Genomic DNA, 14,747 nt, shown 5'->3' on the forward strand with positions numbered 1-14,747 from the left:
AGAATGACCTTTGATTTGAGTAACCTTAACAAAAGAGATGTGTTTCAAATGCTTTTATAGATTATTAAAGGAAGCCGAATTCTTATAATTTTGTTAGCTTGTTATTCCAAACTCATTTGATTTCTAGAAATGAAAGGGGTTTTTGATTGATGAGTCAGAGACTTTATAACAGTAAGTCATGTAGAAATTCGAGGGTTTGAGAATAAGAAAGTAAGTTTGGAGGTTATGCTTGGGGTTGAACTGTGATTAGAGGAATTGGCTTGGCAGAGAGAGAGGATAGTGATGGAGTATGATTAAGGTGTGGTGATGATCTTTGATTGATTATAGTGATGTGGGGTGATGGCTATGATTAACGATGATGGCAATATTATTGATGACATGATTTGAGATTTAATAGGGTGTGAGTTGATGAGACGATAAAAGTAAGGATGTCGGCGTTGAACGAATGACCGAGATCCTCGGAGATAGAGAAATCAGAGCGCAGCAACAGAAGCGCGCAGAGTAAAAAGACCTTGGAACTGTTATGCGTTGGATATAAAGGTAGACTATGCTCATGTACTCGCAGTAATGGATGGAATTTTCGAGGGCAAAAATTTCTGTTAGGGGGGTAGAATGTAAAACCCAGTCTAACCAAAATTAATTAAATAATAAGTTAAATAGGAGCGAATATGGTTGGAAGATTTGGCAATTGGAATTCGATAATTTAAATATGATATTTGGATTTAGTGAATTTTTCTGAGTCGGAAAACATAGTTTTCTACGTAAAAGCGCGTAGTGAAATTTTGACCGGCAGTACCAGCTGAGATCTGTCTGGTACTGTAGTTGAGAAAATTGATTATGAGTAAATAAGATTAAGAAATGAGGAATTATAATTAGGGGAGGTAGAAATATTTAAAGTGCGATTTAGAGCGCTAATCTTAAAGGGTTTTGGCCCAAAATTGGACCAACGGACAAAAATAAGTGAACCGGGCCTAAGACCCAACATATATAAATATTAGTTATGAGCATTTCAGCTCATTTTACCCTAAAAATAAGAGGAGGGGCGCTGATTTGGGAAGAGAGAAGAGAAGAGAGAAAACCTAACTCTCTTTTATCTTCAAACCACCATAACTTGAGCTACAGAGCTCCGATTGACGAGCCATTTACGGCCACGCGTCGCTCTTCTCATCCTCTACAATTCTATCTAAGTTTTGTGGTGAGTATTTCATTCATCTCTGCCCAGTTTTCGAAATTCTCCACTGTTACACATTTTTGGGTAGTTAGTGTTGAAATCTTGTGATTTTGGGTGTTTAGGGATACTCCAACATGGATTCTAAGTGGGTTCTATCCCTATTTCATATAGGCTGAGGTAAGATGTACTCAATCCCTTGTGATTTATCATTTTTATGAGCCCTAGGTTGATGTATATATGTGAAATTGGTTATGTTAGTGTATTTGGTGATTTTGATGCACAATTGGGAGGTTGGTGTTGCTTGTGGAGTTTTGGTGAGGCTTGGAGCTAAGGGTTGGTGGAGACTTCCATAGAAGAGGCTCAATTGGTTTGGCTTCAAGAGGTACGGTTTAAGTTTCATTTAAGTACCATGTGGTGTGATGAGGATTCCTAGGCTAGATGCCCCTAGGATTAAGTTTGGATTGTGTAAATGGTTGGTGCTAATATGCATAGTTGATATGTATTGTGAATTAATGATTGAGTTAAGGATTGTGTGGCCTTGTATGTTTAGTGTGTTGAGAACTTGATGAATTGGATAATGAATATTGATTTGTGGAATATATATTTAAACTGTTAATTTGGGCCGGAGGCCATGAATTTTGGGCCGGAGGCCGGAAAGAGGTAAGTAAGGTAAGTTAACGTGTATGTTGTGGGATGACATGAGTGATTGGATGGATTCTAGAGATTGAATGTGTGAATGATTGGTTTGGTTATTGAATAATATGGGTTAAGGAACTTAAGAGTGGAATTTAATGGTTTTGGGTGAAATGGTGTAGATGAGGTTGGTTTGGTTTTGGTTGAGTGTAATGGATGTGATTGAGTTGTGGTTATTTGGATGATTAGAAACGAATTTGGCTTGGGAACATTAGAAAAATTGATGATTTTTATGTTTGGATAAAAACTAATTTTTGACCAACTTCGGCGGGCCGTTTTTCCAACGGTTTAGAAATGTTTTAAAAAGGAGTTTTGTAGATGAAGTTATGTGTGTTGGAAGTTTGAGGTTTGAAACAGTGAATTATGCAGCTCACCCACGCGTAGGCGTGGCTGACGCGCTCGTGTCATTTTTGAAAATGCACCATCCACGCGTGCGCATGGCCCACGCGTACGCGTCGATGAGCTGCACCCATTGTCCAGCCAAATTCCCGAGAGTTGTGCGAGAAGCGTGCTGGCTTTGTGCGTGGGGCACAAAACGCACCCACGCGTATGCGTGACTGACGCATACGCGTCCCTTAGCTTTCATTTCATCCACACACACGCGTGGACGACGCATACGCGTCGATTGACTTTTTGGTGTTCGACGTGTGCGCGTGGGCGACGCGCATGCGTGATCTTGTTTTCACCCCAAGGTTGACTTTTAAGTTGTTAATGCCAAATTCTAGACCTATAAGTCTCTATTCTCACCCTCTATGTCCTAAATCCTTATAGTATGCCTAGTAATGAAAAGAGACTAGGACATGTGATCACTTGTGGATGAAGCAAGTGAGATTAATGATGAGTTATGATTAATAATGACTGTATGAGTTGCTGAGGGTGATGATAGAAATACGGTGTATGCCGTGAGACAAAGGGCTGTATTTGATGGTGATTATTGGCTGGTTATGGGTCATGCCATGAGCCGGATGGCTGCGATAAGAATTGAGTTATGGCTAAGTATGTATATGTGTATGATTAATGATCAAATGTGGAATGTGATGCGTGACCCCGGGTAGTAGGCAGTGGCGTCGTCCACTTGCTCTGGGTATGAGATGGGGAAAGAGGATTATGATAATAAGTTTAATTATGCATTTATGAATAATGTGTATTTGTGATACCTGGATAGTAGCAAGGGTTGTGATTCGTTCCGTTTGCTCCAGGTTAATGTTTGAGGTTTGATAACAACAATGATTGATTATGGACGCATTAACATGTGGCGAGTATGCTGGAGATGCATATATGATTAATGAACGAATATGATAAATGAATAATGATGGAAAATGTTGAATGTGAGTATGCTTGTATTTTCTCTCTGGTAGTAAGGGTGACAGGGCATCGATACCTTCTAATGGCGACAGGGCACCGATACCCTCTAATGGCGACAGGACGCATATTCCCTCTAATGATATTAATGCGTAACAGAGAGACTGTGCCCGGGTTAGCTACCAAACACGTCAGGTTGGCTTGATAACCGACAGATGATATCATCAGCCATAGGACAGGCATTCATCATTTGCATATGTTTGAATTGTTTGGGTTTGCCTATTTGTGTTGGAGTTCTACATCATATATGCTATGTTACCTGATTATGTGCTACTTGTTCTACTTGTACCTTATTTGTGTATTACTTGCCTGTATTGCTTGTATTTGTACAACTGAGAGGCCCCTCATGCTGGTGTCGGTGGATGTTGAGGGCTGTTCTTGATGAGATGAATTGATGATGCGATTGCATGATGATGATTATTATTGAATGAGATAATTTGAGCTCCCTGGGTAGACGCAGTGATGTGGTTTTACTAGCTCCAGGTGAGGGTATGATATATTGATATAGAATTGCTAAGGCAGAACAACTGGTGATGGTTTTGTTTATGATTCTGAGTCTGATTCGTGAAAGAGTCAGCAAGTTGGAAAACATGTGAAACATGAATTAGATTTAGCACTCCCTTATGACAGTTGCCTATTCATGGATTAGCGAGAACCTAGGATGGATAATTGGTGAAGAAGTTTAGGATGCTTAGTGAGTTTTTATTGTAGTACATTGTATTTATTTGGCACTTCTACCGTACTGGAAACCCATGGGCCCGGGGTTCTCATTCCGTATATATCTCTTGTTTTTCAGATACAGGTCCAGGTGCTCAGAAGTGAGTTGTGGGTCGTCTGATAGACGGCGAAGATCTTTATTTTCTCTACTTTGTGTTTTGCTTAGAATCTCTCCACCTTTGTTTTGAAAAGATTATATTATGTATTAAACTCTTTTGAACTCGCCTACAGAGGATCTCGTGTTTCCTTTGGGAGAGATTAGGATATACTGTTGTCAACTACTTTCATACTGTACCCTAGCCGGCCTAAACTTCGCGGGTCGCGACTAGTGGCTATTTACTTATGTTATATATATCTATCTGTTATCTATCTCTTAATCTCCTTTATGCCTTGTTCGTATATCACTTTCGGCTTCACGGTTTATCTTTTTGTTGTCGAAACATGAGTGATATGTCTTCGTGATTTTATTTCTACTCTTTTTAGGCTTCTCGATTAATACTCCTTTCGAAATTACCTATATTTATATATTAAAAATCCACCTGAGAGTCGTACCACCGTAGTATCATTGACTTATGACTCGAGCATAAGGATTTGAATATTAGGGTGTTACAGGGATGGACTAGTTGGGTATCTGACGACGGGCTATATTAATGATGAACCTGTGACTTTAAGAACGGATGATGAGTTTAAGACTTGGAAATGAATGATTATGCTTAATGGAATGAGTATGAGCGGAAGTGTGCTATGAGTAGTGGTTTCTGAGATTGAATATGTGATTACAATATGCATTGTTCTCCGTCGTAGGGGCTGTGGCAGTCTCCCACCTACGTTCGGATGTGAGGCTTGAAGCTGGGCTTCTCACTCATATTTATCCTTCCAGAGGAAGGTGGTAGGGAACTCTCCCTTGGAACGTTTCCCTCTGAAAAGAGAAGGTGGTAAGGCACTCATCCCTCGAATTTATTCCTCCTGAGCATGCGATTTCTCTCTTGTTGCATGGTGGTAGGCCACTAACCCACGGAATCATGCGGCATCCAGAGGAAGGTGGTAGAACACTCTCCCTCAAAATGTTTCCCTCTAAAAGGAGAAGGTGGTAAGGCACTCATCCCTCGGAATTATTCCTCCTGAGTATCCGCAACAGAGAGACTAGTCTGGGAGTTGCCATCCAGATTTTGTGTCGGGTTTGGCAGTATAACTGACATGTGATATCACAGCCAATAGGACAGACATTCATCATATGCATCTTCTATATGCTTGCTTACTTTGATTACTTGAGTTTACCTAATTGTATAACATGCCTACTTGCTTCTTGAATTACTTGTTATATATATGAATACTACCTGTGTTTTCCTTACTTGCATTATCTGTGTTTGTCTGGTACTGAGGAGGTTAGGTGGGCGGTGGTGATGGGATCGCATGGAGGGTAGGTTGGCGAAGGCTGTGGGATACAGTGGTGTGATTAGTACTATTTAGAAATCCTTTAAGATTAGAAAACCCTGTTTATTGTTTATGGTTTACGTTAATTATTTTGTTTTAAGCTTGAATATTTTGTATCGATGTTAAATTCTAGGATTGCCTTCGGCATCCCGAAACCTTATATCTTACATTATTGGGCACTGTTACCATACTGAAAACCTCCAGTTCTCATTCCATACTTTGTTGTTGTTTTTCAGATGCAGGTCGTAATTTACCTCGGTAAAATTGCAGACATGGTGGCTGAGCGCAGTACGGTTCCTTGCTTGTTGTTTACTTCTGTTTTATTTTGCTGTAGTACTTTCTCTCACTTTTCTATTTTAGACTTTATGGCCTTAGAGGCTTGATTTGAGAGATAAGTTGTATAAGCTGTTTTAAACTTCAAAATCTCTTTGTATTTCAGTTTGACTAGTCGGCCTAAACTCCGTAGGCTGTGACTAGTTCTCTTTTTGGTATTTCATACTTATATATATTGTTAATTTGATTATTGCCTTGTATATCCTGGAGCTATCTACAAGGTTTATATGAATTATGTCTTGTCTTGTTCGTGCTTACGCATTTAGTTATCGTGTGTGGACACTTCGTGTTTTCTATTTCCACTTTACGCGACCTTGAGCATTGATTCCTTCATCGGGCTTCTAGTATTACTATTTCTTTCTATATATATAATATTATATGAGTCGTAGAACTTTTGTGACACTTTGTTATCCCTTACTTTACGGCGCGAGGTAAGGCTTAGGGTAACGGGATGTTACATACAACATATTCTCACTACTCATAACCAATTTAAAAGAAGTAATCTTTCATGAAGTTGATTTAAACCATTTCTATAACTCCATTTTTCATTGAAAATTTCACATTTATTATAGTTCAAATAATTTCAAAAACTATTAAACTTTACAAACCCATCTCTATAACTCTCTAATTCCTTGCATGTAGATGTTCATTTTACATACAAAAGGGATGGTTGTTCTTGTTGCAAATCTATTATTGTATTTTATTTTACATACAAAAAGAATGGATGTTCATTTTATATAAAAAAAAGAGAGATAGATGTTCATTTTACATACAAAAAGGATGGATGTTCATTTTACATACAAAAGGGATGGCTTGTTGCAAATCCAGTGGGGGACTGGTGGGACAACAATAGTGCTGATATGGTTTCCAAGAGAGTCAGCAGCGGTGGATGGTTAAGAATTTGGAAAAGATAAGGTAAAATGATTTTTTTTACTTGATTGGGTTGGATTTTTTTAATCTTTAGTGGGCCAAAAAATCAACCTATTGTTCATATTGTTCATATTTTTCATTGTCTACCTAGCAGAGCCAAATGAAAAATAATTTATCATAATGATCATATCCTTATGTTCTCTTTGTTGTTTTTTCTTTGAATTTACATGTTATGGACTATGATTATGTAAAACTTGTAGAATTTAACTTTAAAATATATTGTTGCTATTTCTTAAAATACAATGCTAGTTTTGTAGAATTCAACTTTAATGTTGGAGAGATTATGACAGTTTTAAAAGTCTTATGACAGTTTTAAAAGTCACTAAATATAGAAAAAGCCCATCACGGAAATTAGTAACTTAAAAATGGTTTCAAATTGAGAAACTGTCATTAAAAATATTACGATGGTTTAAAGAGTCATTAAATATACCTAAAGCTGTCATAAAAACTAGTAACATAGTTACATTTTCAAATCGTCGCTAAAAAATTCGTGACGGTTTAATACAATCACGAAATATAAGAAAAACTATAACTGGATTTAGTAATTTAATGACAGTTTCAAAATGTCACGAAATACAGCACAGAAAATTCCTTGACAAGTGTTGTAAATTAATGACAATTTTATACTTCAAAAATCATCACAAATAATTTAGTGACATTCCTTACCAATGGTGGTTTAAAACTGTTACTATGTCAACGACGACGTTCAAATCTGTGATGCTTTTTTTAACCGTCATGAAAATATTTAGTGACAGTTATAACTGTCGTTAAGTATTAAAACAAAAACGGTCACCCAAATGATGTTTTGTTTTAGTGTTTCTAGTATAGTTACACATAATGTAATACATTTTGGTGCAAGAAAGCGTTATAGTACATGACATCACATGTAAAATATTTTATGTGATGAAAAGTATATCAAAAACGATCAATTACAACTAATATGCAATACGTTACATAATTGGTGAATTCATGTATCTGTGGTCCCTCAAGCTATGTATTCTTCCTTGGCTAAAATAGTAGCCACTTAATCGTCACCAATAATCAAGGCATCCTCTCCAATCAACATTGTTAAACTAAAAGACAAGCAAGTAGGCTTTCAAATGGCTTAGCACTCTATGTGTTGCCTGACAATGAGCCATTGTTGGATGAGTCATGCACTAGCATAACATATTTTTAATTAAGCAGGAGGATGGACTAAAAAAACAAATCACTTATTTAGGATGCAAAAATGTTTAGGAGATAACAGAAAACTTGTTTAAAATAGTCTAAAGAAAAAATAACTATTTGTACCCATGAACTTTACAAATGCTGACAAAATTATCTATCAAATAAGAAAACTAATGTTGTACCTATAAAAAATGAGTTTCGTACCACAAAAGCATCCAAACTCTAATTTCTTTTAATTTTCAATAAAATCCCAAGCTACCACTACCATTTATCTTCAATCCCAACTCTATCTCTATCTCTTCTTTCTCTTATCCCAATTTTTCACAATCTTTCATTGTCATTGAACTTTTCGAATTCTGTTTGCTTTCTTATCGATGCTATTTCTGTCTTCCAATTCCATGTGGACCTTCTTTCGGTACTAAAACTTTTTCTAAAAGTTCTCTCCGGTTGCCAGCTGATGAGCGGATAATTTATACGCTTTTTAGCATTATTTGTAGGTAGTTTTTAGTATGATTTAGTTAGTTTTTAGTATATTTTTATTAGTTTTTATGCAAAATTCACATTTCTGGATTTTACTATGAGTTTGTGTGCTTTTCTGTGATTTCAGGTATTTTCTAGCTGAAATTGAGGGACCTGAGCAAAAATTTGATTCAAAGGCTGAAAAAGGACTACAGATGCTATTGGATTCTAACCTCCCTGCACTCGAAATGGATTTTCTGGAGCTACTAAAGCTCAATTGGGGCGTTCTCAATTGCGTTGGAAAGTAGACATCTTGGGCTTTCTAGAAATGTTTAATAATCTATACTTTGTCCCGGATTTGATGGCCCAAACTGGCATTCCAAGTCAGCATAAAAATTCTGGCGTAAAACGCCCAAACTGGCATAAAAGCTGGAGTTAAACACCCAAACTGGCACCAAAGCTGGCGTTTAACTCTAAGAGAAGCCTATGCACGTGAAAGCTTCAATGCTCAGACAAAGCACACACCAAGTGGGCCCCAGAAGTAGATTTCTGCATCATTTACTTATTCCTGTAAACCCTAGGTTACTAATTCTCTATAAATAGGATCTTTTACTATTGTATTTTGATCTTTTTGATCATTTGTGATCTTTTGATCATCTTTGATCTTGGGATCAGGTCTTTGAACCCTTTTTCGATTGTTTCATGTTATTTGGGAGGCATGGCCATTAGACCTTGTTCTTATGTATTTTCAACGGTGGAGTTTCTACACACCATAGATTAAGGTGTGGAGCTCTGCTGTGCGAATGAATATCTTAGAATAAGAATAAACATGAATTGAATAGAAGAACAATAGTACTTTGCATTAATACTCGAGGAACAGCAGAGCTCCACACCTTAATCTATGGTGTGTAGAAATTCCACCGTTGAAAATACATAAGAACAAGGTCTAGCCATGGCTGAATGGCTAGCCTCCCCAAATGGTATATGAATTCAAAAATAGGGAAAAAGACCCCTAGTTCAATAGTAAAAAGTTCTATTTATACTAAACTAGTTACTAGGGTTACAGAAATAAGTAAATGATGCAGAAATCGACTTCCGGGCCCACTTGGTGTGTGCTTGGGCTGAGCATTGAAGCTTTCACATGTAGAGGCCTTCTTTGGAGTTAAACACCAGTTTGTAACTTGTTTCTGGCATTTGACTCTAGCTTGCAACTTGTTAATGGCGTTTAACGCCAGAATAGGGCAGAAAGCTGGTGTTGAATGCCAGTTTGTGTCGTCTAAACTCAGAAAAAGTATGGACTATTATATCTTGTTGGAAGGCCCTAGATGTCTACTTTCCAAAACAATTGAGAACGCGCCATTTGGGTTTCTGTAGCTCCAAAAATTCCATTTCGAGTGCAGGGAGGTCAGAATCCAACAACATCAGCAGTCCTTTTTCAGTCTCTGAATCAGATTTTTGCTCAGGTCCCTCAATTTCAGCCAGAGAATACCTAAAATCACAGAAAAACACACAAACTCATAGTAAAGTCCAGAAATGTGAATTTTTCTTAAAAACTAATAAAATATACTAAAAACTAACTAAATCATACTAAAAACTATGTAAAAACAATGCCAAAAAGCGTATAAATTATCCGCTCATCACAACACCAAACTTAAATTGTTGCTTGTCCCCAAATAAATGAAAACAAAATAGGATAAAAAGAAGAGAATATACAATGAATCTCACAATATCAATGAAACTTAGTTCTAATTAGATGAGCGGGGCTTATAGCTTTTTGCTTCTGAACAGTTTTGGCATCTCACTTTATCCTTTAAAATTCAGAATGATTGGCATCTATAGGAACTCAGAATTTTAGATAATGTTATTGATTCTCCTAGTTCAGTATGTTGATTCTTGAACACAGCTACTTTATGAGTCTTGGTCGTGGCCCTAAGCACTTTGTTTTCCAGTATTACCACCGGATACATAAATGCCACAAACACATAACTGGGTGAACCTTTTCAGATTGTGACTCAGCTTTGTTAAAGTCCCCAGTTAGAGGTGTCCAGAGTTCTTAAGCACACTCTTTTGCTTTGGATCACGACTTTAACCACTCAATCTCAAGCTTTTCACTTGGACCTTCATAACACAAGCACATGGTTAGGGACAGCTTGATTTAGCCACATAGGCCTGGATTTTATTTCCTTGGGCCCTCCTATCCATTAATGCTCAAAGCCTTGAATCCTTTTTACCCTTGCCTTTTGGTTTAAAGGGCTATTGGCTTTTTCTTTTTCTTCTTTTTTTTTGCCATTTTTCTCTTTTTTTTCACTGCTTTTTCTTGCTTCAAGAATCAATTTCATGATTTTTCAGATTATCAATAACATGTCTCTTTGTTCATCATTCTTTCAAGAGCCAACAATTTTAACATTCATAAATAACATGATAAAAAATATACACTGTTCAAGCATTTATTCAGAAAACAAAAAGTATTGTCACCACATCAAAATAATTAAACTAATTTCAAGATAAAATTTGAAATCCAAGTACTTGTTGTTCTTTTGTAATTAAGCACATTTTTCATTCAAGAGAGGTGAAGGATTCATGGAATTATTCATAGCTTTAAGACATAAACACTAGACACTAATGATCATATAGTAAAGACACAAACATGGATAACACATAAAGCATCAAATTCGAAAAACAGAAAAATAAGAACAAGAAAATTAAAGAACGGGTCCACCTTAGTGATGGTGGCTAGTTCTTCCTCTTGAATATCCTATGGAGTGCTTGAGCTCCTCAATGTCTCTTCCTTGTCTTTGTTGCTCTATCCTTAGTGCTTTTGGTGCTCCTATCCTTAATTGTTCCCAATAGTTGTGTGGAGGAAAATGTATCCCTTGAGGTATCTTAGGGATTTCTTGATGAGAGAATTCTTCATGCTCTTGTTGAGGTCCATGAGTGGGCTCTCTTGTTTGCTCCATCCTCTTTTTTTTATGATGGGCTTGTCCTCTTCAATGAGGATGTCTTTTTCTATGACAATTCCAGCTGAATTGCATAGGTATCACCTTTTTCTTGGCCACAACTTCATAGAAGTGGTCTTGATGGATCTTTGAGACGAATCTCTTCATCTCCCATGACTCAGAGGTGGAAGCTTTTGCTTTTTCTTTTTCTTTCTAGAGGTTTCTCCGGCCTTAGGTGCCATAAATGGTTATGGAGAAACAAAAAGTAATGCTTTTACCACACCAAACTTAAAAGGTTTGCTCATCCTCGAGCAAAAGAAGAAAGAAAGAATGAGGATAAGAGAAAAATGGAGGAGATGGAGAGAGATAGAGGTTCGGCCAAGGGGGTAGGAGAGGGTTTGTGATGTGTGAAAATGAAGGATTGAAGAGGGGTATTTATAGGAAAAGAGAAGGATTTGATAGGTGAGTGGTGTTTTGGGTAGAGTGTTATAGAGATGTGTGAGGGGAAGAGAGAGAGGTGGGGTAGGTGGGGATCCTGTGGGGTCCACAAATCCTGAGGGGTCAAGGATTTCTCATCCCTGTTCCTTTTAGGCATGCAAAATGCCCTTATTGTGCAATCTTGGCGTTTAACGCCAGACTGCTGCTTGTTTCTGGCGTTAAACGCCAGCTTTTATTCCTTTCCTGGCGTTAAACGCCAAGCTACAACCTGTTTCTGGAGTTTAACGCCAGTCTGGTGCTTCTTTCTGGCGTTTAACGCCTAGAATGGTGCCAGACTAGGCGTTAAACGCCCATTCTACTACCCTTACTAGAGTCTAAATGCGAGTAAGTTTCTCCTCCAAGGTGTGCTGTTTTTAATGCTATTTTTTATTTTTCTTTAATTTTTACAGTTGTTTTTGTGACTTCACATGATCATCAACCTAAAAAAAGAAAATAACATAGATAAATAAAATTGGGTTGCCTCCCAATAAGCGCTTCTTTAATGTTAATAGCTTAACAGTGAGCTCTCATGGAGCTTCACAGATATTCAGAGCATTGTTGGGGCCTTCCAACACCAAACTTAGAGTTTGAATGTGGGGGTTCAACACCAAACTTAGAGTTTGGTTGTGGCCTCCCAACACCAAACTTATAGTTTGACTGTGGGGCTTTGTTTGACTTTGCATTGAGAGAAGCTTTTCTTGCTTCCTCTCCATGGTTTCAGAGGGAGATCCTTGAGTTTTAAACACAAGGTAATCCTCATTCAATTGAAGAATCAACTCTCCTCTGTCCACATCAATCACAGCTTTTGCTGTGGCTAGGAAGGGTCTTCCAAGGATGATAGATTCATCCTCATCCTTCCCAGTGTCTAGGATTATGAAATCAGTAGGGATGTAAAGGCCTTTGACCTTTACTAGCACGTTCTTTACCTATCCATAAGCCTTTTTCATGGATTTGTCTGTCATCTCTAATGAGAATTTGGCAGCCTGTACCTCAAAGATTCCCAGTTTTTCTATTACAGAGAGTGGCATTAAGTTTATGCCTGACTGCAGGTCATACAGAGCCTTCTCAAAGGTCATGGTGCCTATGGTATAGGGAATTAAGAATTTACCAGGATTCTGTTTCTTTGGAGGTAATGTCTGCCTAACCAAGTCATTCAATTCATTGGTGAGCAAGGGGGGTTCATCCACCCATGTCTCATTACCAAATAACTTGGCATTCAGCTTCATGATTGCTCCAAGGTACTTAGCAACTTGCTCTTCAGTAATATCTTCATCTTCTTCAGAGGAGGAATACTCATCAGAGCTCATGAATGGCAGAAGTAGGTTCAATGAAATCTCTATGATCTCTAGATGAGCATCAGATTCCTTAAGTTCCTCAAATGGGAACTCCTTTTTGTCTAGAGGACGTCCCATGAGGTCTTCCTCACTGGGATTCATGTAAGAACCGCAACTAATCAACCAGTTAATTAAGGGAACTAATTGCCCAAATTAGATTCCGAAAGGTTAGAGAGAGAATTTGAGGATTTAAAGGTGATTTTTGGACTCAATGGGTCTTTCTGAGTCAGAAAATGTGCTTTCTACGAAAAACCGTAAAAAATTACGAACCGACAGTTGAACCGGTTGAACCGGTTCAAGTCTGCCCAGTACCGCACAATAAAAAGTGAAAACCGTCAAAAACCTTAGAAAAACATTAGGAATAGAAAACCGGGCATTTATTTTAAAGGTTTGGCCCGAAGTTAGGCCAAACGGGCTAAAAACGCTAACGGATTGAACCAGGCCCAAATTGGGCCCAAGCCCAACATATAAATACACTTAAATCAACCCATTTCAGCCACTTTCACCCTCATAACCTAAACACAACAGCAGCTGAAGTGAGGAGAGAGGTGAGAGCTTTCCACCATTGTTACTATTCACTTCAAACTTCCCAAGCTCATATCTTGAGCTACGGAGCTCCGATCGCCGCACCGTTTGCGGCTACGCGTTCCTTGTGAAGAGCTCTACAAAACCCACCCAAGAAACCCTCAAGGTAATCACGAAATCCTTCCAGTTCTGCTCTTCAAAATTTCGGGTTTTATTAGAGTTTTGGGTTAAATGGGTTTTTGTGATTTTGGATGTTTAGGTTTGCTCTATTCTTTACTTAGCTTTGGATTTGTGTTGTCAAATCTGTTGGGAAAGGTAAAAGCTCTTAAACCCTTGTGAGATTATGCTTATGTTGAACCCTAGGTTGATTTGTGGTGATTTATATGTATATAGTTTGATTATTGTGGCTTTGGGAGCTTTTGGAACTTATTTGTGCTTGTTGGAGTGGATTTGAAAGCTTGGATTGTGGTTGGAAGCTTGTTGGTGCTCATTTTGAGTTTGGGTGCATAAAGGGAATCGGCCAAGGTATGGTTTCGGTTTCCTCTATGTAGTATATAATATTCATGGACACATAGGCTAGTGACCAATAGGATAGGTTGAATTAAAAGGATGGTTGGTATACTAAATATTGATGAATTGATGAATGTTGAGTTGATTGTGATGAATTATAATGATATGATGATGTTGAATGATTGTATGGATTGGGAGTTGGTTCTTATAATGATTGTAGTGTTATGATTTATGAAATGGTGGGTTTGATGGTGATTTTGATCATAAGTGTTATATAGTTGATGTTGGAATTGAGAATAATGAAATGAGAAGAAAAATGTGGTGAGGTTGATGTATTATGCTATAACAGGTACATTTTGATGAAAATGGAGCTTTGGATGGTTTGGTATGATTTGGTATGGGTATGGTGAGATAGGGTGGTAATTGTGAAGTTTGGAAAAATTGAGTTTTTGGTAAACTTTGTTTGATCATAACTTTTGCCTCGGTTTTCAAAATTGATTGAAAATTGTTTAGAATTAAAGATCTTTGAAAATTCTTCGAATCAGTATAAGGTTTGTAAAAATTGGAATTTTGTAGAGAAAGTTACGATCATTCAAAGTTGGTGTTAAAAACCTAGTTTTGAGTATTAGAACATGGGATATAAATTAAGGGCTCTAGTACATGATCTTAAGGTAAATTAGCAAACGGAGGTCTAGGTTT

Source organism: Arachis stenosperma, chromosome 4, assembly GCF_014773155.1.
Source record: "Arachis stenosperma cultivar V10309 chromosome 4, arast.V10309.gnm1.PFL2, whole genome shotgun sequence".
Classification (NCBI taxonomy): Eukaryota; Viridiplantae; Streptophyta; class Magnoliopsida; order Fabales; family Fabaceae; genus Arachis; species Arachis stenosperma.